This window comes from Lithobates pipiens, unplaced genomic scaffold (genome assembly GCF_037356315.1).
Source record: "Lithobates pipiens isolate NorthernLeopardFrog02 unplaced genomic scaffold, aLitPip1_a1.2 Scaffold_18, whole genome shotgun sequence".
Classification (NCBI taxonomy): domain Eukaryota; kingdom Metazoa; phylum Chordata; class Amphibia; order Anura; family Ranidae; genus Lithobates; species Lithobates pipiens.
Genome location: NW_027507758.1, coordinates 335,517,743 through 335,543,632, shown reverse-complemented (window position 1 = coordinate 335,543,632; position 25,890 = coordinate 335,517,743).

The window sequence follows — 25,890 nt, the reverse complement described above, 5'->3', positions numbered from 1 at the left end:
AGAATGCCAGTCAGCAGTGTTCAAATTCTAATCAGGAAGGGGAAAATGAGGAGTTCTGTTGAAACCAAACCACGGTCAGGTAGACCAACTAAGAATTCAGCCACGACTGCCACAAAAATTGTTCGAGATGCAAAAGAAAAACTCACAAATAACTTCAGGTGAAATATATGACTCTCTGAAAACATGTGGTGTGGCTGTCTCAAGATGCACAATAAAAGACAGTTGAAGAAAGATGGGCTGCATAGTCGAGTCGACAGAAGAAAGCCATTACAATGCAAATGCCACAACATATCCTGCTTACAATACGCCAAACAGCACAGAGACAAGCCTCACACCTTCTGGCACAGCCATTTGGAGTAATGAGATCAAAATTTTGCTTTTTGGCCACAACCATTGATGCTTCATTTGGAGAGGAATCAACAAGGCCTATGACGAAAGGTACACCATTCCCACTGTGAAACACAGTGGTGGATCACTGATGTTTTGGGGATGTGTGAGTACGTTATCAAAAAATACTGGAGGAACATTTGCATTCATCAGCCAGGAAGCTGCGCTTGAGACATACTTGGCCAGTCCAACATGACAATGATCCAAAACACAAGGTCAAGTTAACCTGTAATTGGCTACAGCAGAGTAAAGTGAAGGTTCTGGAGTGGCCTTCTCAGTCTCCTGACCTCAATATCATTGAGCCCCTCTGGGGAGATCTCAAACGTGAAGTTCATGCAAGACAGCCCAAGAATTTACAGGAACTGGAGGTTACTTGCCAAGAGGAATGGGCATCTTTACCATCTGAAAAGATAAAGAGCCTCATCCACAAATACCACAAAAGACTTCAAGTTGTCATTGATGTTAAAGGGGATAATACACGGTATTAAGAACTGGGGTATGTAAACTTTTGATCAGGGTCATTTGGGTAGTTTCTGTTTTCATTATGATTTAAAAAGAGTAAACATTGTTGATAATAAATGGTCTCCGCCAAACACTAACCATGAGCGAAAAAAAAAAAATTGTGCAAAGAAATCATAAATTCTGCCAGGGTTTGTAAACTTATTAGCACAACTTCAATAGCATCCCATTCTTAGTCTGTAGGGTTCAATATTGAGGTGGCCCACCCGTTGCAGCTATAACAGCTTCAACTCTTCTGTTAAGGCTGTCCACTAGGTTTAGGAGTGTGGCTATGGCAATATTTGACCATTCTTCCAGAAGCGCAGCTGTGAGGTCAGGGTCATATTGGATAAGAAGGCCTGGCTTTCAGTCTCGGCTCTAATTCATCCCAAATGTGTTCTATCTGGTTGAGGTAAAGCCAATCAAGTTAATCCCACCCAAATTTGCGCTGTCTTTATGGACCTTGCTTTTGTGCACTGGTGGGCAGTCATCTTGGAACAGGAAGAGGCCTTTCCCAAACTGTTTCCACAAAGTTGGGAGCATGAAATTGTCCAGTGTCTAAGAATGCTGATGTCTTAAGAGTTCAAATTGTCCAAAATGTCTCAGAATGCTGATGTCTTAAGAGTTCCCTTCACTGGAACTAAGGGGCCAAGCCTAACCCCTGAAAAACAACCCCACACCATATTCCCCCTCAAATGATTTGGACACCAGTGCACAAAGCAAAGTCCATAATGACATGGATGAGCGAGTTTGTAGTGGAGGAACTTGACTGGCCTGCACAAAGTTCTGACCTCAACACGATAGAACACCTTTGGGATGAATTAGAGCAGAGAATGCGAGCCAAGTCCTTCTTGTCCAATATCAGTGCCTCACAAATGCACTTTTGGTAGAATGGTCAGGTATTCCCATAGACACGTTCCTAAATCTTGTGGACAGCCTTCTCAGAAGAGCTGAAGCTGGTATAGCTGCATATACTGTATATATATATATATATATACATATACAGTATATATTTCAGGATGTATCTATGCATTTTCTTCACTAGGAGGATTGTTTTGGGTAGAGCTTGTTTTTAATAGATAAACCTCTGTTTTTAGCTTGTGTTTTGTGTCTTTAACCATTTCAGTGCCAGAAGATTTTACCCCCCCATAACCATGCCATTTTTTGCTATTTGGCACTGCGCTTCTTTAACTGGCAATTGCATGGTCATGCTACACTGTATCCAAATAAAATTGATATCATTTTTTTTCTACACAAATAGTTTTCTTTTGGTGGTATTTGATCACCACTGGGTTTTTTATTTTTTGTGATATAAATGAAAAAGCCTGAAAATTGTGAAAAAACTATATTTTTTACTTTCTGCTATAAAACATATTTAATTGAATAATAATAATTAAAAAAAAAGAATAAATGTTGGCCAAAATGTATGAGTTATAAATATTTCTTTTTTCCCCCTATATTTAAATTTCTGTGGTATCCCTGTCAAGTAGATAGTTTTAGGCCGCGTACACACGCGCGGACTGTTCGCCCAACTTTGTCCGTCCAACAGTTTCGGCAAACAGTCCGCTCAAACTTAGCATGGACGGACATGCCCACACACGACGAACGAACAGTTTGCTGAAACCGTGCGCGATGACGTGAACGGCACGTACGACGGGACGAAAAATACGACGTCCTATACACTGCATTATAGCTTTCGGCGTGAAAATCCTTTCTGAGCATGCGCGCAACTTTGTTTGACGAACAAGCCTACACACGGGCGGACTGTTCGCTCAAACAAGGTTTCAGCGGACAGTTTTTCGGAATTTCCGAAAAACCTTGTCCGTCCAACTGTCCGCTGAAAGCCCACACACGAGCGGACTGTCCGCCCAAACACTGTTCAGCGGACAAAGTTGGGCGAACAGTCCGCGCGTGTGTACGCGGCCTTACAGTGCTGGTCTCTAAGCTTTAGATGGCATGGAAGCAGTTATATCAAAATACTGCTTTTATAGAAACATTGAATTACTGTAAAACAATGCAGACATGCATCCTAGATAGAGCTAAACCAAAAGCCAATATTTCAAAATGACTATTCTGATTCACCACACAGATGAAATGAAAAATGTTAGCTTATCATGCAGATTATAATGGTTTCCAGAGTGATTTAATCCTTGGTACCCCCACTCAAAGAGCTCCCGAGTGCTGCTGGTGAGCTTGGGCACATTGAAACATGTATCCCTGGAGGCTCCCAGTGATATTGCATGTTTTGGCTCTAAAGTTAAACCAAAGTCCCTTAAAGAAAAAGCGTGGTCACCATTTCTTACTTTTTTTTATGATGGGAGCCTTTGAGATATTTTTCCTTCATTTTTTTAGCCTGCTGTAGATAAATAACAACTGGCTAGCTACTATGGATATTTTTATTCTCAATTTGGGAAGCTTGTATACAAATTTTTCTGAAATGCTGGTTAGAAACCAAAAAATGACAGAGAGGGGGTTCATACAGGCATTTTAAAAACATTTGTGCCACAGAAGTACCATGACAACCAAGAATTCCATTAATGCCTTTGAACAAGACATTGTAACTAAGTCGCAATCTACAATATAAAACATCTTGGATCTGATTGGACGTTACATCTAATTGTGACAGATATTAGTCTAACAAGAGCAGCATGACTGTTGTTTAGCTTTGGCACAGAGAAGAAACAGATGGTGGTATATATTTATTACTTGCTTGTCACCGTCCACATATGTTACACACTTGTACCCTAATGATGCTAACCTAATAGATGCAATACAACATAACACAGCATGGGACATAAAACACAGTAGAATTCATAACAAAAAAACTTAAAAGTCTACTGAATGAAAAATATGCTCCCAATCACATTTGCTGAATTTATTATGTATTTTACAATTGGAATATAATATTTGAGTTACTATAATTATGTTTTAGTGTTTCTTTTATTTCAGACAATAAATGCATGCTGACTTTTAATCTGCCATTAACGTTTCTTTAGAAGATTGTCCTTCTCTTTTGGAAACTGGGAAATTAACATGCATGTATCATGCCCTAGCTCCATTCATTTGCTTTCACATTCAGAGCAGGTTATACCTTGCAGGAAACTAGCCATAAATAATTAGTATTAGCTTTATTGCATGACCTGAATTCATGCTAGGTTCACATTCTGCTCATAGCATTCTACTGATCTATGTTGTTTTTTTATGTACAAGGATGTTCAGCTATATACCTGTACATAATTTGCCGAAAGCAAGAGTCCATTTCATACAAAGGAGTTAAACGTCTTTTATTACATTCTCTCCATAGGCATTGCCTTTAGAATGACGTCACATCTTCTTTTCTGAGGCAGTGCTTGGCACTGTAACACCTCAAACACCCCTCTAATGTCAATTTTTTAAAATATTTTTCCTTCAGTATGTTTTAGAACTCATGTAATAATTTTCAGCTCTTGTCTATAAGACTGAACTACCAATGTTCTTCTATTTTGAAACTACCTCTTACATGTCACAGAAATCAGTCTAGTACATCAACGGCGTCCAATGTGTGCTTCTGCAGTTTGTCAAGCATCATGGATTGTGACATAGCCTTGTCACTTTCTTTTTTATTGGAGTGTCTCTAAATGTGACATTAAAATATGAAGGCAATAGAAAAAGATTAGTAGACAGGTACAAGCTATTTTTTTACATTCCAGTCCATCTTGAGTCTGTGAAAATGTATCACATTGATCAAATTGATCACATTTTTCCAATAATTTCTGTAATTACATAACTCCATTTCATATAAAGGCAATCTATGGTCACAGCATACACTTTCCATGAGCCACCAGTCTTTGTGTCGGGGATGCACAGGGCGCACGCTTTTGACACAGCACTGTGGATGCTATTGCACGCAAATATGCTAGCTGCTCGACGCCAAGGCCCAGCTGCCAAAGGGTCACATATTTACATGCACTCGGCACCAAGGTGTTAATATAAGCTTACTTGAAAAATGTCCTTGTGTTGTGAGTGCTGCCTGTCTCCTGGCCAAACATAATTATAATACAAAATAATATCTTTATTCACAAACATTAAAATATAATTATAAAAGCATAGGCCTACAAGCTTTCAGGTAATTCACATAACAATTTTACAAAGATACTCTACTCTTGGTACCGGAAGTATACTAGATGTATGGTTTAAAGCAAGATAGCATAGGTGAGAACTGTATGCTTCCAGTACACCAGGTCTGCCAGGTCAAATTATTTTTAAAATTATGTCTGATAGATAAAAGGACTGAGTGCTGTGGGATTTTGTACACAATCCTTTATGAACTGGCAAAGCTTCAACACTTCCTCATAGTGAGTGACTTAGCTTGCCTGCCCTCTCCTATTGACCAAGAAGTCAGCCCAATCATAATGATGGGCCAATAGGAATATCAGGAGGCAGAAGGGAGCTGCCAAGCTTTAACACTACCTGAAGGTAATGTAAATGCTCATTCTTGGTCTTTTCTGAGCACAAAATAATTTCCTTCATTATAACTTGGGGTACTGCCTTTTTGATAAAATCTAGTCTTTTAGTTCAATTTATTTTTACATTTAGGTTATGGTTTTAGGATAAAAATGAATATATTGACTTTAGTTGGTGTTTAATAGATGAAGAGTCTAGAATTTAATCATAATGTGAATGTATGGCAAATTTAACTACATTTTAAAGACATTAAGGGTAATTAGGGTCACATACGCTCTTTAGAATACCATCGCACCTTTGCCCCAAAATGGTTACAGGTTACAGGTACATGAATATACATGTAGCGCCGGCTCCTGAAGAGCACACACTATATGTTTTGAAATTTAATGTTACACCCAAACTGCAGTTTGGTTTGGGTATAATTATTCCAAATATTGATCTCAGCATCAGTCTGACTGGACTATAGGGTGTTCAGCCTGGCCATAGGGGGTGCTGTCTCTTCTGGCAGGCATGGAAACACAGCCTAGTTGGGTGCTTTAAGGTTACTTTCTCTTGGAGTCCACCCAGTGGGAGTGTCACTCTTTCTGTGCTTTCTGGGAGAGGGTCCCCAACATTCAAAGGTATTTAGAAAGAGGCATGAATGGTGCAGCATTGCGGAGGTGGCAACCTGGTGTGTAGTACATCTGCTACAGGGATGGATGGCCCCCTGGTGGTTTAACATATTGTGCCCATACTACCGAGCTGTAAAGCACGAGAGTGGAAGACCCCCTGGTGGTGGACAATAGGACAAGCAGGAGATTTACCTAAATATGATGCGATTATGACAAAGGAGGGGAGGTGAGAGTTCTGAGAGCCAGGATTGGGATTTCATTTATTATTCTCTTCTGCTTACGGAAACCAGTTTCAGTGCTCCTTGTGTGGTTTATGATTCTAAGAGACCTACTTATATGGATCTATGAAATGGTGCATACTTTCCCTAATATTGTGGACTATTAGTAGTAATTTACCCCGTTTTTCCTACCAGCACTTATCACTTTATGATTAATACGTTGTTTCCTTTATAGACACTTTTTGCACAGGATCATTATGGACTTTATTATATGTAATTACCCTTCATACCTGATTTTGTGTCTCGGGGCTGACTAGCCCGAGGCAAGGAAACTAAGGAAAGGATTCGGAGGTGGTCCGGTGCAGTCTCCGGTTGTGGAGAGGCCCAGCAACTTCGTAGCTATCCAGGGGAGGATTCTTCAGAAAAAGGCCACGTACAGGTTGGTTTCTTAGCAAGAGCCTGGTGGGGCAGAGGGACCTAAGAGAATCCAATCTCGTGAGGTATCGCCAAACCGGCTGAAAGATACTGGTGCCCCATGAGTGTTCTACAAGTTCTAGTTTCCTACGTGTTCTACAACAAAGTCTGTGGCAGAGACTTATTCCTACGTGTTCAAACCAGCAGCTCCTTCGGGGGTTAGTGCTACATACAGTATTTTAGGAGGTGGTAGCACCAAGGCCAGAGTGGCTATACCAGGCACTCTGCCCTTAGTGCAGCTTAGCATTACTGAGGTCTCTTCCCAGTCACTGCACCCATCATACTGACAGACAGGGAGTTTTATAGTAGAGGGAGTGTAGCCTGATGGGGAACTCTGAGACTGGGAGGAGTGTAGAATTTCCCGGCTGGCAACTGAATGCAGCCAGAGATGAGTCATCAGTTGCTAGGAAACCTGCATCTTCCGACATCCGAGTAACCATGTGTCCTGTGTGGGTAGCTGTCATATTCATGACAGTTTCCCAGCACAAAGTGTCCCACTCTGAGCACTGATGTATCTTTGTAAGCCAGCTCAGAGTTGGTCTTAATTACCACCAGTTCCCTAATCTACATACTAGCAGTATTGTTTTTTTAATCTGTCACAGATATAGTGACAGGTTCCTCAAGTGGAGGTAGCAAGTGTGATGATAATGAAGACTGGGCAACCTAAACAGGCAACCATGTACACCCCAAAAAGTCAGCCATGACATATTATTTGTTATTTTCTTTTTTTGTTTTGAATTAGAGGCAGGGCAGGTCAGACCCCCCCTTCCAGAAGATAGCTAAAATTCATTCAAAAGAGGCTTTCCATAGGCATTCTGCCTAAGTAAAGAAGCCGGAAATCACTGAAATTACTGCAAGCGTTTGTCACAGTGAGAACTACCTGAATTTGCCACAAATATCAGTACTGTTACCAAAACTATATAAAAGGCTCGCCTGAATTAGGGGCAGGTAGTTTTAAAGGATCTACCTCCAGAAAAGTATTGTAAAAAGTTTATTGAATTGTCCAAACTCCAGACTGTCTTTTCCAGGAGAAAATATTCCAAAACTGTGACTGACTTTGGAAATCACTGGGATTTAGCAAAAGCCACATCTAAACACATTCACTTTCCTAGATTCTTTGGCATTTGTACTGAATATGCTGAATCTATTAGTTATAATGTCTACAGCAGGTGTGCAGGGTGAGTGCTAGTGAATGCAAATGTGGATTTTATGTGAAATGCTTGCAGGGTCAAATGCGCAACAGGGAGCAATTGGGAGCAAGAAATAGTAAGTCCTTCACAGTCACTTTAAGCAAAGGTCCAATGTTCAAAACAAAGCAGAGATGATGGCTGTAACAATTATTGTGATAAAAATCTGTTACTGTGCTTTGAATTTCCCACTGAAGAATCTGAAATTTTAATAAGCAGTAAAATGACATGTATGTCTGTCATTTGTAACTATGGTAAAAGAACTGGCAGTATAATTGGCAAATTACTGGTTTGCCAGTCAGTCACTGTCTTAAAAATAGTACTGTGAAAAAAAAATACAGCAACATACATTAAGATGTAAAAAGAAAGAAAAAGATCAGGGGCATGGGCGGTCACTGCTTTCTGTTTCAGAAGCAGAAGGTCGAGCCAAACTACATGTCATCAAAAAATAGTTTTCAAACACTCCCCCTGTTCTATCGCTGCCCATGCATTCTCAACAGCAACCAAGAGCACCAGCAGTAAAATTTGTTATAGCTCCCATTGCACCTTGACTCCTTCTGCCAGTCTGCAGCTCTTGTTCCAACAGACTCTGCAAACAGCTGGGGCAAAGTGGAACTTCGGAACTACTGTGTATGTTCTTGGTGTCTCAGTGAGGAGCATGGAGATTTAAAGGGACAGTCAGGAGACTGGAAGCGAAAACATATTAGAGTGACACCTAGGAAATCTAGATGAGCTGATACTTGTGTGCAATGGGGTCATTGGGTATGCTAAGGCACCACCAAAAATTATGCTAGCACCCTTATATCACCTCCATCAGCAGCCCCCATTTCAGGGTCTGCATTTCACATTTCATAAAGAAATGGACTAGCAAAGCCAGCTCTGCAGAGGGGACTTACCCAAAGTCTGTAAAACAATAGATTGTCTCTCTGTGGCTTTCCAACACCAGAGTTGCCAGCATCCATATATGTATGGACAGACAATTAAAATTAAGACAAAATTCCCTGTTTGTAAAAAGCCAAATTTTATTTTTGTCTTATATTTGTCTGTCCAAATAAAACCCTGTTTTAAAGGTTCCTTTTTGTTGACACAATCATAAACAGTTTTCTTTGCTGTAATGTGCCACTTAGAACAGAGACACCCCTACTTCCCACTACTTACTGCCAGCTGCCACATGCCCCCGCAGGAGATGATAAATAGACTCACTGAGGTGAGATCCTGAGGTCAGCTTTGCTGTTGCTGACTGTTATGCTACGTACACATGATCTGGCTCTCTGACAACAAAACCATGGAATTTTGTTTGAAGGGTGTTGGCTCCAACTTGTCTTGCATACACACGGTCACACAAATGTTGAGCAAAAATTACGAACATAGTGACGTACATGATGTACATGATCTCTCTATTATGAATGCTAGTTTTACAGGACCGAGCGCTTCTGGCTCATCCTTGATTCCAAGCATGCATGTTTGTACTTTGGTGGACTTTTATCCAAAGGACTTGTGTACACACGATCGGAGAAAGTCCAACAACACACATTTATTGGAGGAAAATTCGAGAACATACTAGCCAACATTTGTTGGCGGAATATCCTACAACAAATGTCCGATAGAGCATACACACAGTTAGACTTACCACCAACAAGCTCACATCCAAAATTGCCCGTCAGAAAATCCGATTGTGTGTACGCGGCAATAGAATGCTACTGAACACATTTAACCCTCTAGTAGATAGTGTACTTTGGAGTCTGTGCTGGTACATACACATCTTCTGAAGCTGAACACACTTAAAGAAGAATATCAGGCATGGTATATTTATACATGGTTACGTTAGTCTATCTTGAACCATTGTAACTTGGTATGTACTATACCTGACCAATGACACTGGAAGGTGGATATCACTGAAGTAGACACTGCAACTCCAGTGATCTTTACTTCCTTCCGGGTCCCATGCTGAGTGGCTGCCTGCTGTATTGTGCCTACAGGAAGATGGCCACTCTGTATGAGTACCAATCAGAGAATGCTTTGCATATCTGAATGAATACAAAGCATTCTTTGGTTGGATGAGGTGGCTCTGACATCATGCTCTCCACCAGTGGCGGCTGGTGCTCAAAATTTTTGGCTTGGGTGCAAACAAGCTTAAAAATTCTGAAAAAAAAACATCAATTGCAGTCTCACTGTGTTTATCAAATGCAGCCACTGTGCCATCAAACGCAACCACTGTGCCATCAAATGCATCCAATGTGCCCATCGATGGCTGCCACTGTGCCCATCAAATGCACCCACTGTGCCCATCAAACCCAGCCACTGTGCCATCAAACGCAGTCACTGTACCATCAAGCACAGTCACTGTGCCATCAAATGCAGCCACTGTACCATTAGAGATGGACGACGGGACATTTCGCGAACGCGGCCAAAAGTTCCCGCGGCCAAAAGTTTGCGGCGGGCCCCATTGACTTCAAAGGCGAACTTTAAAAACCTACAGGTCATATTTCCAGCCACAAAATAATTAGTAGCTGTGCACACATAGTCCCACCACATGGCCACTGACATAACACATGTATGAAGTAAATCTGGGATCGCCAACTACAAGCATTCTTTTTTTATATGTGAAATTTTGACAATTCAGGACTCAGGAGCACATGAAGGCAATGGAGGAGAGGAAAGGTCAGGGTAGGCTAGCAAGAGGGTGCAGGAGATGATCACCAGCACCGTGATATAGAGCACTGACACCAGCACCGTGATAGAGTGCACTGACACCAGCACCATGATATAGAGCACTGACACCAGCACCGTGATAGAGTGCACTGACACCAGCACCGTGATAGAGTGCACTGACACCAGCACCGTGATAGAGTGCACTGACACCAGCACCATGATAGAGTGCACTGACACCGGCACCGTGATAGAGTGCACTGACACCGGCACCGTGATAGAGTGCACTGACACCAGCACCGTGATAGACTGCACTGACACCAGCACCGTGATATAGAGCACTGACACCAGCACCGTGATATAGAGCACTGACACCAGCAGTCAGTCTGCTGAGTGGCGGTTGCTGCTACCTCTTCTTCCTGATCCAATGCCAAGAGTGGCTGCGCATCGGAAATGTCTTGATATGGATCAGAAAATAATTCCTGTGACTCAAGCGGAAGGTATATGGTGGTGGAGGTGGTGTTGGTGGTAGTGTCTTTAGGGGTGCACACAGCAGAGAGTGAAGAAGAGGGTGCAGATCGAGAGGATGAGGAGGGTGCAGAAGAGTAAGGCTGAGTGAGCCACTCAACCAAGTCTGGTGCATCCTTTGATGTAATCGCACACACCTTCTGCAAATTGCCACTTTGGCTCAAGCCTGTTGCTCCTGCCCTTCCCCTACCACCCCTGCGGAAGGGCCTGACTCTTCCTCTGCCTGTCATTTTTTAAATGACCCTGTGACAAAAGTCTCTAGAGAAGTGCAGTATGTATGTGGAAGAAGGTATATAACACCCACTTCAATCTGTTGTTTTTGGGGGCCACTGGTCTATCACACCAGTTATAACACTTTTTTTTATTGCGTTTGTCACTCTTTGTAGTATCGCTGCAGAACCGCTCAGCAGTCACAATGCTGCACAGTGTAAATGCACTATACTATGCTTTCTATATATGCAAGTATTTTATACGTGTATTACACACCTATATACTGCACACCAAATAGTACACCTATACCAGTCCTTACAAGGACCTTTGTGGACCTAGTAGCTAGTTATTTGCAGATTGTCCCTCAGTCACTACACTGATAAAGGACTGCTGCAGAATTGGGCAGTAATCTGCAGCACAGCCCTGCACCAGCACCAGCACCCTATATATTGTACACCTATACCAGTCCTTACAGGGACCTTTGTGGACCTAGTACCTAGTAATTTGCAGACTGTCCCTCAGTCACTACACTGATAAAAGACTGCTGCAGAATAGGGCAGCAGTCAGCAGCAGTGCACCAGCACCCTATATATTGTACACATATACCAGTCCTTACAAGGACCTTTGTGGACCTAGTAGCTAGTGATTTGCAGATTTTCCCTCAGTCACTACACTGATAAAGGACTGCTGCAGAATAGGGCAGTAATCTGCAGCACAGCCCTGCACCAGCACCCTATATATTGTACATCTATACCAGTCCTTACAAGGACCTTTGTGGATCTAGTAGCTAGTGATTTGCAGATTGTCCCTCAGTCACTATACTGATAAAGGACTGCTGCAGAATAGGGCAGTAATCTGCAGCAGTGCACAACAACCCTATATATTGTACACCTATACCAGTCCTTACAAGGACCTTTGTGGACCTAGTAGCTACTGATTTGCAGACTGCACCTCAGTCCCTACACTGATAAAGGACTGCTGCAGAATAGGGCAGCAGTCAAGTATAATATTCTTTCTATATTTGGAAGAAAGTATATTATACGTGTACAACCCTATATACTGTACACCTATACCAGTCCTTAAAAGGACCTTTGTGGACCTAATAGTAATAGCTAGTGATTAAACTGACTGTCCCTGCTGCACACAGCGTCCTGTCCCTCCCTGCACTGACAAAAGACAGGCTGCTGCAATCACTAGCACAGCAGTGCACTGAACCCTATATACTGTACTACACCTATACCATACCAGTCCTTAAAATGACTTTTGTGGACCTAATAGCTAGTGATTTGTGTCACTACAGTCTCTCCCTGCTCCACACAGCAACCTCTCCCTATAATGACATAAGACAGAATGTAAAATGGCCACCAGATCAGGTCTATTTATAAGGTAGGGGGAATGTCCAATTGTCCATGTGCTGAAATGTCTCAATTAGCTGCCCTGTACCCCATGATGGATGTGTCATCATGGGTCAAAGTTCTTTCACACTGTAAACACATATGTCCGCCGGGCGAACAGCAGCAATAGTCCGCCGATTGGGCGAATCGCGAACACGCAAAATTCACCGCAAAACGACCAATGGGCAAACAGTTTGGCCATCCCTATGTACCATCAACTGCAGCCACTGTGCCATGAAACGCAGCCACTGTGCCATGAAACGCAGCCAGTGTGCCCATCAATTGCCGCCACTGTGCCATCAAATGCCACCACTTTGCCCATCAAATGCTGCCACTGTGCCCATCAAATGCTACCACTGTGCCCATCAAATACTGCCACTGTGCCCAAACGCTGCCATTGTGCCCATCAAACGCTGCCACTGTGCCATCAAATGCTCCCACTGTGCCATCAAATGCTCCCACTGAGCCCCATCAAATGCTCCCACTGTGCCCATTGAATGCTGCTACTGTGCCCCCCACCCACCGTCTGCTCGGCACTTACTCTGTCTCGGGGGGGCAGCGGGTGACGGCAGCAGGCGGTGAGCAATGTCCTTGATGTTTTCTTCTCTGTCCTCTCCTCCCATCCTCTCCTTTGATTGGACGCCTGGTAGATGCAGCACAGTGGCCAAGACCATACAGCAGTTTAAAAGGCCAGGATCCGCTCAGACCTCGCCATGGTCGGCCAGAGAAGATGAGTGTATGTGCTCAGCTTCATATCCAGAGGTTGTCTTTGGGAAATAGATGTATGAGTGCAGCCAGCATTGCTGCAGAGGTTAAAGGGGTGGGGGATCAGTCTGTGAGTGCTCAGACCATATGCCACACACTGCATCAAATTGGTCTGCATGGCTGTAGTCCCAGAAGGAAGCCTCTTCTAAATATAATGCACAAGAAAGCCTGAAAACAGGTTGCTGAAGACAAGCAGACTAAGGATATGGATTACTGTTACCATGTCCTGTGGTCTGATGAGACCAAGATAAACTTATTTGGTTCAGATGGATTTAAGTATGTGTGGTGGCAACCAGGTGAGGAGTACAAAGACAAGTGAGTCTTGCCTATAGTCATGCATGGTGGTGGGAGTGTCATGGTCTGTGGCTGCTGGCACTGGGGAGCCACAGTTCATTGAGGGAACCATGAATGCCAACATGTACTGTGACATACTGAAGCAGAGCACGATCCTCTCTTTGGAGACTGGGCCGCATTGCAGTATTCAAACATAACGACCCCAAACGCACCTCCAAGTTGACCACTGCCTTACTAAATGAGCTGAGGGTAAAGGTGATGGACTAGCCAAGCATGTCTCCAGACCTAAACCCTTTTGAGCATCTGTGGGGCATCCTCAAATGGAGGGTGAAGTAGTGAAAGGTCTCTAGCATCCACCAGCTCCCATATGTCATCATGGAGGAGTGGAAGAGGACTCCTGTGGTAGCCTGTGAAGCTCTGGTGAACTCCTTGCCCAGGTGAGTTAAGGCAACGCTGAAAAATAATGGTGGCCACGCAAAATATAGACACTTTGGACCCAATTTGAAAATTTTCACTTAGGGGTTGTACTCACTTTTGTTGTCAGCAGTTTAGACATTAATGGCTGTGTGTTGAGTTATTTTGAGGGGGCAGCAAATTGACACTGTTATACAAGCTGTACACTCACTACTTTACATTGTAGCAAAGTGTCATTTGTTCAGTGTTGTCACATGAAAAGGTATAATAAAATATTTGTAAAAATGTGAAGGGTGTACTCACTTTTGTGAGATACTGTATATGTGTCTATAAGACTTTTGCTCGCAGCGCAATAATAAGAGGTATTTTGTCAGTACAATGGCTTTGGAGTGCATACAGTTTATACTATAATTAGGCTCAGACAATGCTTTAAGTCATGCCCAATATTTAGCACAAAGTAAACACAGTGTATTTTTGCTGTGGCATGTTACATGCATCACATTGTTTTCCTTTGTTATCCAAGTGTCTTTCCCAAGTTCTGGTGTTGGGAGGTGTTCAGCTTTGAGTTCAAAACACCCAACTAACCATTTAGTCCTTGTAACTTTTTCTCACTCGCTGACATTTTACATTTTTTCATATTGTGTTTACTGTTAAATATTGATGAAGCTTTTTTTTTTTTTTAATCAGAATACCATACTAAGTTAGTAAAATTCGAACTGAACAGTTCAAATAAAAAATAAGAATGATGCTCATAATATTATTATCTTTAAGGTGCTCAAAAGTAGATAATATAAACATTGCTTTTTAAATTGAATTTTCCTATTCTTAGTAATTACAAAATGTTAATAAGGGTGAACTATCATGAAATAAAAACAAACAATGACTCTTTGTAAGGTGCATATTCTGCAGATTGCATCAATTTAACTAGCCAAAAATGATGATTTCATTGCTGCCCCATGCTTCTGTATAGTGATTTGTTTAGGTTTATTTTAGATTGCTCTTTCTTCTATTTATTTTTTTGTGGCATCTTACAACCACCCAGTGTATTCCTACTACGGCTCATTCTTTTTTCAGTTATTTTCTTGTGTGTGTAATAACATACACAAGCAGTATTAAAGCAGACCCTTAAACTTTACAAGTATGCATGAATACAACTCTGTGGCAATTGAGATTTACTGTTGAAAGTGTAACATTATGCACTTGGGGGTAAAAACATGGATGTATCATACAATCTAGGAGAATAACTGGGGGAGTTAATGGTTGAGAAGGATCTAGGTGTTATTCTAAATCATATACTTAATAGTAGCATGCAATACCAAGCTGCAGTTTCTATAGCAAACAAATCACTGTTGTGTATTGAAAGAGGTATAAGGGTTTATTTTCTAAAGGTAAATAGGCTGGGCACTTTGCAAGTGCAGTTGCACTCTGCAGGGAAATTTGTTTCAGAGCATAGTAAATGAGGTGAAGCTTAACTTTGCTAAGAATACCCAATCGCATACAAGGAAAAAAAAATGTATTTTTGTTTGCACATGATTGAATGAAGGAAGTCAGTAGAGCTTCAACTCATTTACTAGGCCCTGGAGCAAATTCCCTTTTAGCCCTTGTACACACGGTCGGACATTCCAGCAACCAAATCCGACGGATTTTGTCTGATGGATTTTGTCCGAAACTGTTGCATACACACGGTCGGACAAAGTTGTCGGAAAATCCGATTGTACATAACGTGATGACGTTATTTCGTTAGGAAGGGACTATGTTCAGGCTAGTAGCCAATAGCTTTGGTCTAGGAATTTGATCTGAGCATGCGTGGCACTTTGTCAGTCGGAATAGGCTACACATCGGAGTATGTCCGATCGGAGCATTTTGTCTTAAAATTTTACCGGCATGTTGAAAAAGTTGGTCTGTCGGATATTCCGACGGAAACAGTCCGATGGAGACCACACACAGTCGGAATATCCGACAAAACGGTCCGATAGGACACATTCCGTCGGAATCTCCGACCATGTGTACAAGGGCTCAGAGTGCAACTGTGCTTGCAAAATGCACAGTCTATTTGCCTTTAGTAAACCAACCCCATAGACTCCAGAGAGAGACAAATCACTAGTAAGACGCCATCTGAAATATGCAGTTAATTTTTTAGTTATTTACTTTCCAGTCATTAAGGAGGATGAGGGCATACACTTTAGATCTGGAGGAATAGAGTTTTAACCTTTGCATATGGAAAGGTTTCCCCATAATAAGAGCTGTGAAAATATGGAATAGATTCTCTCAAGGACTAGTTCTGGCAAGCTCAGTAAATTGTTTAAAAAAGAGCTGGATGCATTGCTAAATGCACAAAATATAACTGGATACTAACATTTATAGATAATAGCACCAATGGTAGTTGATTCAGGAAATATTCGATTGCTTCCTGGGGGATCAGAACAGAATTTTTTCTCCCTTGCTGGAGCAAATTGGATTCTGCCTTATTTGTTGTAGTGAAATCTGAAGAGGTTTCCCATCAGATCCCATCAGTTTTCATGCACGTATGATGTAAACGAGCCCATAGAAGCAAAGGAAGATGAGTGCAACAGCAAAGTTCGGCATGCAAACTTGTAAAAAGCCTTCTGAATCTAAAGAAGCTAAAAAATACTGTCCATCAGGAAAAGAGCAACATTAAAAATACACAAATCCTTTAAATGACCTGCTTTGGGGCTGCCTTAAACCTGCACATGAAGTTGTGGAGTAGTACAATGTATTTATTTAAAAGCTAAATTTTTTGCAAACAGTGGCCAGAAATCTGTGAAAAAAGTTCTTTACTGAATGAATAAAAAAATAAAAACTGTCCCACAATGTAAATCCAACATCAATCATATTGTCCGGGTATGTAGGTACACATCAATCACAATGAGCATTGCCTGAGGTTGTTGACCTGCTGCCTCATCAACCCAGCCAATAATGATACTATCCTGCTGCTACTTCCATTGTAACTGAGGGATCTACATTGCTGGACAGCATTATTGTCATTAAATTTGCATTTGGGGAAAACTTTTTTTTTAAATACAGGACTTTTTTCTACAGTGTGGAGGAATACCAAAGGATACTTGTGAAGATAATGAGATCTAAAGGCTCCAAACTAAGTGGAAGATAGGGTATTTCACTGAAATTTCACCAGTCTGTGACACATAATTGATTTAAAATATTTTTGTCTGTAGGGTCAGTAAAAAATGGACAAACTCTATATGCACGCCACCAGTACAGTTTAGCCTAAAGACACCATAAATTCCAGCTCAAGAAGGTGGGTCACTAATTAGCCATGATGGCTTGCAATCCGCTTCATGGTTAAATCAGAACTTCAGGAATTATCTTTATTGTATGTATATTGGTCCAGCTTTTCATGATGTTGTTATCCATATCTTATATCTACAGAGCTCATGGTAGTAATAACCATGATCTTCCAGGTCCTATTTGGGCAAATCCTCCCCTGCACACTGAACTCATTCGACACCACCTCCATTCAGTGTGTTTTTCATAAATACAAAGGGTTCTCTGGTTGGACAAATGGGGAGTAAGGCAAATAAAGTCATGATCTACCCTTGTGCAATCAGATAATGCCTTTTATTTATTGAAAAAAAATACAAGGCATTTTCTAGATGGCAGCAGTGCCGTGGGGAAGCCACTCAAGCAGGACCTGGAAGATCATGGTTATTATTGTATGTAGATCAGACTACTACAATGGTTTTAAACATCCCCAGTGGCCCTCTAGATATAATACATGGATAATTACAGTATGCCAAGCTGGACCAATACACTTGAGAGGGGATATGATTTCAATTTATAAATACCGTAGTGGTGACCCCACAATGGGGTAAAACTTTTTCACAGAAGGGAGTTTAACAAGACACATGGCCACTCATTAAAATTAGAAGAAAAGAGGTTTACCCTTAAACTACGTAGAGGGTTCTTTACTGTAAGAGCGGCAAAGATGCGGAATTCCCTTCCACAGACGGTGGTCTCAGTGGGGAGCATCGATAGTTTCAAAAAACTATTAGATAAGCATCTTAACGACCGCAACATACAGGGATATTTAATGTAATACTGACATATAATCACACACATGGGTTGGACTTGATAGACACGTGTCTTTTTTCAACCTCACCTATTATGTAAGATACTGTGAATGGTGCATCTTTTTATAAAAAAAAATGTAGCAGTTATTTTGTGTGTGCAGATTTAACTGCGGAGTTCACCGACTATCACTCACATCACCCAGAAAAAGAAAAAACATCTCCAGTTTTGCTGTAGTGCATCATTAGTAGGTAAAGAATGTGAGCGCTTTTAATATAATGTTCGTCAAATAGAGGAGGTGAAACAATGAAAGAACAGAAAGTAAAATAACAGCTAGAAACAGACAGCCTTTCACACCTTATAACTTACTATCACTGTTAACTTTGATCATTCTGTGAATGTCTCTCACAGTCATTTACTGCAGCACTTTGCAAAATTCACTTTGGTCCCTTTAAAAGACAATAACAGAATAATGAAAAAGTTCTGTGAAATAGCTGTAAAGAATATTAAGTGCATTGAGGTGAAAGTTACAGTCATTATTACTAGGAACATAAATGTTCCATTGGGGGAGATTTGCAAAAACTGGTGCACACAGAATCCACTGCAACTGTACATAGTAACCAATCAGCTTCTAACTTCAGCTTGTTCAATTAAGCTTTGACAGTAAAACCTAGAAGCTGATTGGTCAATATACACAGCTGCACCAGATTCTGTGTTTACCCATTTTATTAACCCCCCCCCCCCCCCCCATTGTGTTTAGGAAACCTACATGAATTTATACATCTTGAAATTACATAAACCATCCTAGAATTTAATTTACTGAGAAAAAAAAGAAGAGATGTTCAATGTTAGGTATTCATGTCAGCAAATAAAAACATACACATAAAGATCAGTTCAAACAAAGCTATTTGCGTAGGTAGATGCTGATCAGTGAATCACCCTCTGCTTTCTTTTATCTCTCTGATGCTCCAGGTAAAGTTGTATTACACAGTTACTCTTGGGTTATTAGGAAGCCTTATGCTCCTTGTCTGATTTTTCATTTGTATTTTCATTTACAGTATCTCCCAAAAGTGAGTACACACCTCACATTTTTGTAAATATTTTATTATACCTTTTCATGTGACAACACTGAAGAAATGACACTTTGCTACAATGTAAAGTAGTGAGTGTACAGCTTGTATAACAGTGTACATTTGGTGTCCCCTCAAAATAACTCAACACACAGACATTATTGTCTAAACCCCTGGCAACAAAATTGAGTACATCCCAAAGAGAAAATGTCGAAACTGGGCCCAATTAGCCATTTTCCCTTCCCCGGTGTCGTGTGACTCATTAGTGTTACAAGGTCTCAGATGTAAATGTGGAGCAGGTGGGTTAAATTTGGTGTCATCACTCTCACTCTCTTATACTGGTTACTGGAAGTTCAACATGGCACCTCATGGCAAAGAACTTTCTGAGGATCTGAAAAAAAGAATTGTTGCTCTACATTAAGATGACCTAGGCTATACAAAGATTGCCAATACGAGGAATCTGAGCTGTAGCACGGTGGCCAAGACCATACAGCAGTTGAACAGGACAGGTTCCACTCAGAACAGGCCTCGCCAAAGAAGTTGAGTGCACATGCCCAGCGTCATATCCAGAGGTTGTCTTTGGGAAATAGATGTATGAGTGCTGCCAGCATTGCTGCAGAGGTTGAAGGGGTGAGGGGTCAGCCTGTCAATGCTCAGACCATACGCCGCACACTGCATCAAATTGGTCAAATTGGTCTGCATGTCTGTCGTCCCAGAAGGAAGCCTCTTCTAAAGATGATGCACAAGAAAGCCCGCAAACAGTTTGCTAAAGACAAACAGACTAAGGACATGGATTACTGGAACCATGTCCTGTGGTCTAGATAAAGACCAAGATAAACGTATTTGGTTCAGATGGTGTCAAGCATGTGCAACCAGATGAGGAGTACAAAGACAAATGTGTCTTGCCTACAGTCACGCATGGTGGTGGGAATGTCATGGTTTGCAGCTGAATGAGTGCTGCTGGCACTGAGGAGCTACAGTTCATTGAGGGATCCATGAATGCCAACATGTACTGTGACATACTGAAGCAGAGCATGATCCTCTCCCTTCAGTGACTGGGACACAGGGCAGTATTCCAACATGATAACGATTGCAAACACACCTCCAAGATGACCAGTGCCTTGTCAAAGAAGCTGAGGGTAGGTGATGGACTAGCCAAGCATGACTCCAGACATATTGAGCATCTGCGGGGCATCCTCAAATGGAAAGTAAAGGAGCGCAAGGTCTCTAACATTCACCAGCTCTGTGATGTCCTCATGCAAGAGTGGAAGAGGACTCCAGTGGCATCCTGTGAAGCTCTGATGAACTCCATGCCCAAGAGGGTTAAGGCAGTGCTGGAAAATAATGGTGGCCACACAAAATATTGACACTTTGGGACCAGTTTGGACATTTTCACTTAGGGGTGTACTCACTTTTGTTGCCAGTGGCTTAAACCTTAATGGCTGTTTGTTGCGTTATTTTGAGGGGACAGCACATTTGCTTTGTTATACAAGCTGTACACTCACTACTTTACATTGTAGCAAAGTGTCATTTCTTAAGTGTTGTCACATGAAAAGTTATAATATAATATTTACAAAAATGTGAGGGGTGTACTGTATATGTAACTAATCGGGGAGATTTACTAAAACTGGTGTGCATAGAATCTGGTGCAGCTGTGCATAGTAACCAGTCAGCTTCCAGGTCTTATTGTCAAAGCTTAATTGAACAAGCTGAAGTTGGAAGCTGATTGGTTACTATGCAAAGCTGCACCAGATTCTATTCCAGTTTTAGTAAATCTCCCCTTATATCTTATAGAGATTACAAAAGGATTGTTGAGACTCTTGGTATATGAAGAGGAATGGTATTATGTGACAGGCTAGGACTTAGCCAGATACTGATGGCAACTTAACATTTAAAAACTAGTCAATAAAGTTTGTAAATTACTCTAATTACCTTCCAGTATTAAATATGGAGGGACCAACATGTTGCACAAACTTCAGGACTCCATAACAAAACCATGAAGGTCCCCCTGTCTCTCTAATCCCTATCTTTAATTTCAATCTTTAGAGGTATTTCTGCTAGTGATATAGACAATTATTTGCTTCCCTAGCAATCAAAACTACATAAATGTGTGTTATCTAAATGTATTTTACAAGTGCTGTTGGTACCAGCATTAATTAATGTGTATCCAAACACATCTGGGCCCAATGGCAGTTTTCTATGGCTATACAGTAGTTATACACTGGACAAACTTGTATGCAAATCCCTGCATATTTTCTTCTACAGTGCTGTGTAAAAACTAGAAATCGTATCCACTATTTACCTTTAATTACCTATGGCACCTGTTACAAATTTGGGCAATACAAATTGAGAAAAGTGTAATTACCTATAGTGAAAAAGAATATTAAAACAGACAGTACAGAGGTATGAGCAAGTAAGGCAATTTGAAATTTGTCACCCACTCTGCACCTGTAAAAACTTCCCTATTAGTTAGCGACACTGCTCAATATTTTAAAGGACTAATAGTACAGCTGGTCACATGACTCTTATAAGTAACTTAGCAGAACTTTCCTCCTGATTTTTATTTGTATTTCTTAAATGCTAACTGGATCCCTTAGTGTTTGAAAACATTTTTGTTCAGATTCATATATATATATATATATATATATATATATATATATATATATATATATATATATATATATATATATATATATATATATATATATATATATATAGTATATTTTATATACAGAGTATATATACATGTATAAAGAGTTTCCTATGTATGGAAAATAGCACTTGCATTATTCAATGTCAACTTACTATTCCAATCTACTGGACTGGAAAAACATAACTGAACATTATAACAAATGATGTAAGCACACTTATAGTAATACACCTGAGACCCCTATCTATGACTTTGGTAATAGAGTTATGTACAGTAAGTAGGAAACACTAGGCCTCATAAGATTATTCTGCATGAGGCATTTCCAACAAATGGGTAATCAAAAATGTAACATGGTTGATATCTACAAGAAAAATGCTGATAAGATTGTAATGCTATACCATAATTATTCTTTTTTGACACATAAAGATTTCCCTAGTGAACAGATCAGCTGAGATTTATATTGTTCATTTTATTATTAATATATTGTTCAGTACTTGATGTTCCATCAGTGTCTTCCAATAACACCATGTTCAAAACTCACCTTCAGTTTTTAATCAGACATATCCTAATTCAAACTAGATGTATATTCTACCAGTTCATCTTGAAACAATTTAGATGTATAAACCTTGTGGCACACTGTGATGTGTTTGATATCACATTATTTTCTTTGTTGTTGAAGAGCAAATCTATATTATGGGCATTTTTTTTCCTTTGGCTCCTCAATGAGTGTGCTCAACACAGTGCATGTGTTTTGACATGTTTGCACTTTGGTGTGTTAAAGCTTAGATATGTTTTAACTGTGTGGATATGCATTGCAAGCCAAAAAATGAATGAGAACACTGCTAACCATGTGCAATACATGTGTATCCAGTGCTGTCTGCTGGGTATTACAACGCACGCACATAGGTGTGAAACTGGCCTTACCCTTAGTTAACTCTATTCCCATGCTAAACAGTTTTTAAATGGGACATACTCACCTGTGAGCTTCCCTGTGGGATCCTTTCTTGTGTTCTTGGCGCAATAGCCTATCCTCCAAAATCTTATTAGCTAGCTAGTGTACCACTACTCATGTGAAAATCAATCATCGAGGACGCAAAACATCATTTTACTTTAATTTAATAATTGTGGCCATCACTACCCCCACCCCTCCTTCACAAAATATTAGTTACTTACCTTTAGCTTTAGTGCTTTCTGGGTTAATGGCCTGAAACAGGCATACTGATCAGGAGAGTCGAGGTTTGTCTTCAATCTGTTGAAGGCAAATCTAGTAAACCCTGATTGGTGCTTGGCTACTAATGATACTGGACTCTGTAATTTCAACTTTATTCCTTGCACTTTACACTTCTGTGTATAATATGGGGTTGATCTACTAAAAGACTGGAGAGTGCAAAATCTGGTTCATCTCTGCACAGAAACCAATCAGCTTACAGGTTTGACCTTTTTCACATGGAGGGTCCAATCTGGTTCACCTGTCAGTTTTTCAGGTGGACCTGATTGGATGGTTCATTCAACCCTGCCAATTCAATCTGGTCTGCTAGAAAAAACAGAGGGGGATCTGTCCCCCTCCATCTAGGTGGTTCAGTTGGTAGTGCAATCGCGCGTAAATAAACAGTGGAGTCCATAGTGTGTGTTTGTGTCCACTGAACCACTGAGTGGACATTGACCTGTCAGCTCCCTGCTCTGCTCACATCGGCAGGGGATCAGTGGATAGATCATGCTGATATAATCGGAGTCTGTCCTGTGTAAAAGGGGTCTTTTTTGTCAAAGCTTATTTGAATAAGCTGAAGTTAGAAGCTCATTGGCTGCCATGCACAGCTGCACCAGATGTTACATGCTCCAGTTTTAGTAATCAAGCCCCATGTGTTCCTATCACAAAACAGATATCTTTCTTTTACCTATAATAGACACATAAATGATTGCTATTCCTCCTTTAAGACTTCTTAAAGGCTACTTTCAATTTTGCAGTCAAATTTAAGAGAACCACACTATATATTTGCTATGCGTTCCTATTCACACAGCATACCTAAACATTTTTTATAAATATTTCTTACCTTTTAGATGTTTTAGGTTGTGTCATGGATGACTGAAATCATTTTTGAATAATTTTAGAGTGAGCCTGCCCCCAGCCTTTCCTCATTAACATACAATGCAAAAAGCCCACAAGTCTAGCCAAGACAGTGTTTAAAGATATTTCAAATTGATAATGAAGATCTGCCTGTACAGTACAGACAGGATTAATTATGGCAAAAGCCGCTGCCCAGCCCACTCATGCACAAAAAACTACCTAGGGTTTTTCCTTGTTAGAGGGTATGGAATACAGCATCTAAAAAAGTAATTTGTATTGTTTTCTATGTTATGCAATGCGAATGGTTATAGGTAACAAATATAAAGTAGGTAGTGGAAATACACTTTAAGGTATGGGCTTCATGAATCAAATTTCTTTTAAACATGTATAACCTATAAAATATGAAGTTATCTAAAGTAATAGAGAGGAAAAGTGCTTATCTTCAGTAGCTATGTTGTTTGGATAAATATATTTTTCTAAGGCTGTGTCAATAATGGGGCTGCAAGGTAAAAGAGAATAAGTGATGACAGAATGACTCAAATGCTAGTAGAATTTACAAACACAATAAAGAGCCTTGATAGCCCTCTCAACGCCCTCTTAAATTGAATCCAGACTCATATAGTTGTTTAAAGAATAGTTAAAGTTTGCTATTTACCCGGGTATTCAATTTTTTCATTGAATACATGGACGTCAATGCTATACTGTGTGAATTACTGTGTGTCACAGACAGCACATTTTCTCAGCTGGAGGTGCACTTGTTATTCACAAGGTCTGTTTAAGTGAGGGCACTAACACTTATTAGAGTTTGTTCCTGCTATGTCCCATACAGTACAGAATTCACTCTACATTTACTGTGCAGGGGAACAGCAGCACTCCAGTAGCCTGCAGAGTGTAAAAAAAGAGGTTAAACTTATGTGTTATACTAATATTTTTATAATATGTGAATTTGCTTATCAATGTAGGGAAAACATTCCCAGTCAAAATGTTTACTTCAATCTAGACTTTAAGTGAAAGTCCAGGCTGAACCCATCTAATCTTAAACCTGTTCCCACCCCCACTTAATGTCTGATGCTAACTACCCTGATTAGGAAAGATGTCTATACTATACCTATTCTCCAGGCACATTGGTCTGATCACATGATCAACTCCCAACACTTAATTAAGGGGAGAGAAGGGACAGTGGAGGCCCCTTAATAAGTCTATTGGTGACGTCACCACCCAAACATTGCTGTCATTGCTTGCAGTGGTGTATTTTGGTTTTGTGCTGCCCTAGGCAAGACTAAAATTGCCTGCCCCATCTAATTTTGTCCCACCCCTTCTTTCTTAAGTGACAATTCGGGGTCTCTTGTGGGTATGTGGGGTCTCTTATGGCTGTGTGGGATCTCTGGTGGCTGTGCGATGTCCCTGGTGACTGTGTGATGTCCCTGGTGACTGTGCGAGGTCTCTGGTGGCTGTGTGGGGTCTCCAGTGGCTGTGTGAGGTCTCTGGTGGCTGTGTGAGGTATCTGGGGGCTATGCAGGGTCTCTGGTGGTGGACTTTGGGATAGTAACTCCCCTGCTAGCCTGCCACAGTGCTCCCCCGACACCCCCTCCTGCTGCCTGCTACAGTGCCCCCTCCAATAGGAGAAGAGATAGAAATATATGGGAGAGAGAGATGGGGAGATGGAAAAGGAGAGGAATGGAACAAGGGGTGAGTGGGAGAGGGAAAGAGGTGGGGGGGAGATAGAGAGAGGGAAGATGAGAAAGAATAGGGGGTGAGAAAGAGGGTGTGAGAGAGAGAGGGTTGAGTGAGAGAGAGGGAGGGTGAGAGAGAGGGGGTTGAGTGAGAGAGAGGCAGGGTGAGAGAGAAGGGGGTGCTGCTCTACCAATGGAGCTGCTTCCAGGATTGGAGGCTGCAGCCACTGCCCCCTCCTGCTTCCGCTTTGCTCCATTGTCACTGAAACTGTGGTCCACACCCCATAGTGATGCCACTGCTTCTCTGCACTCC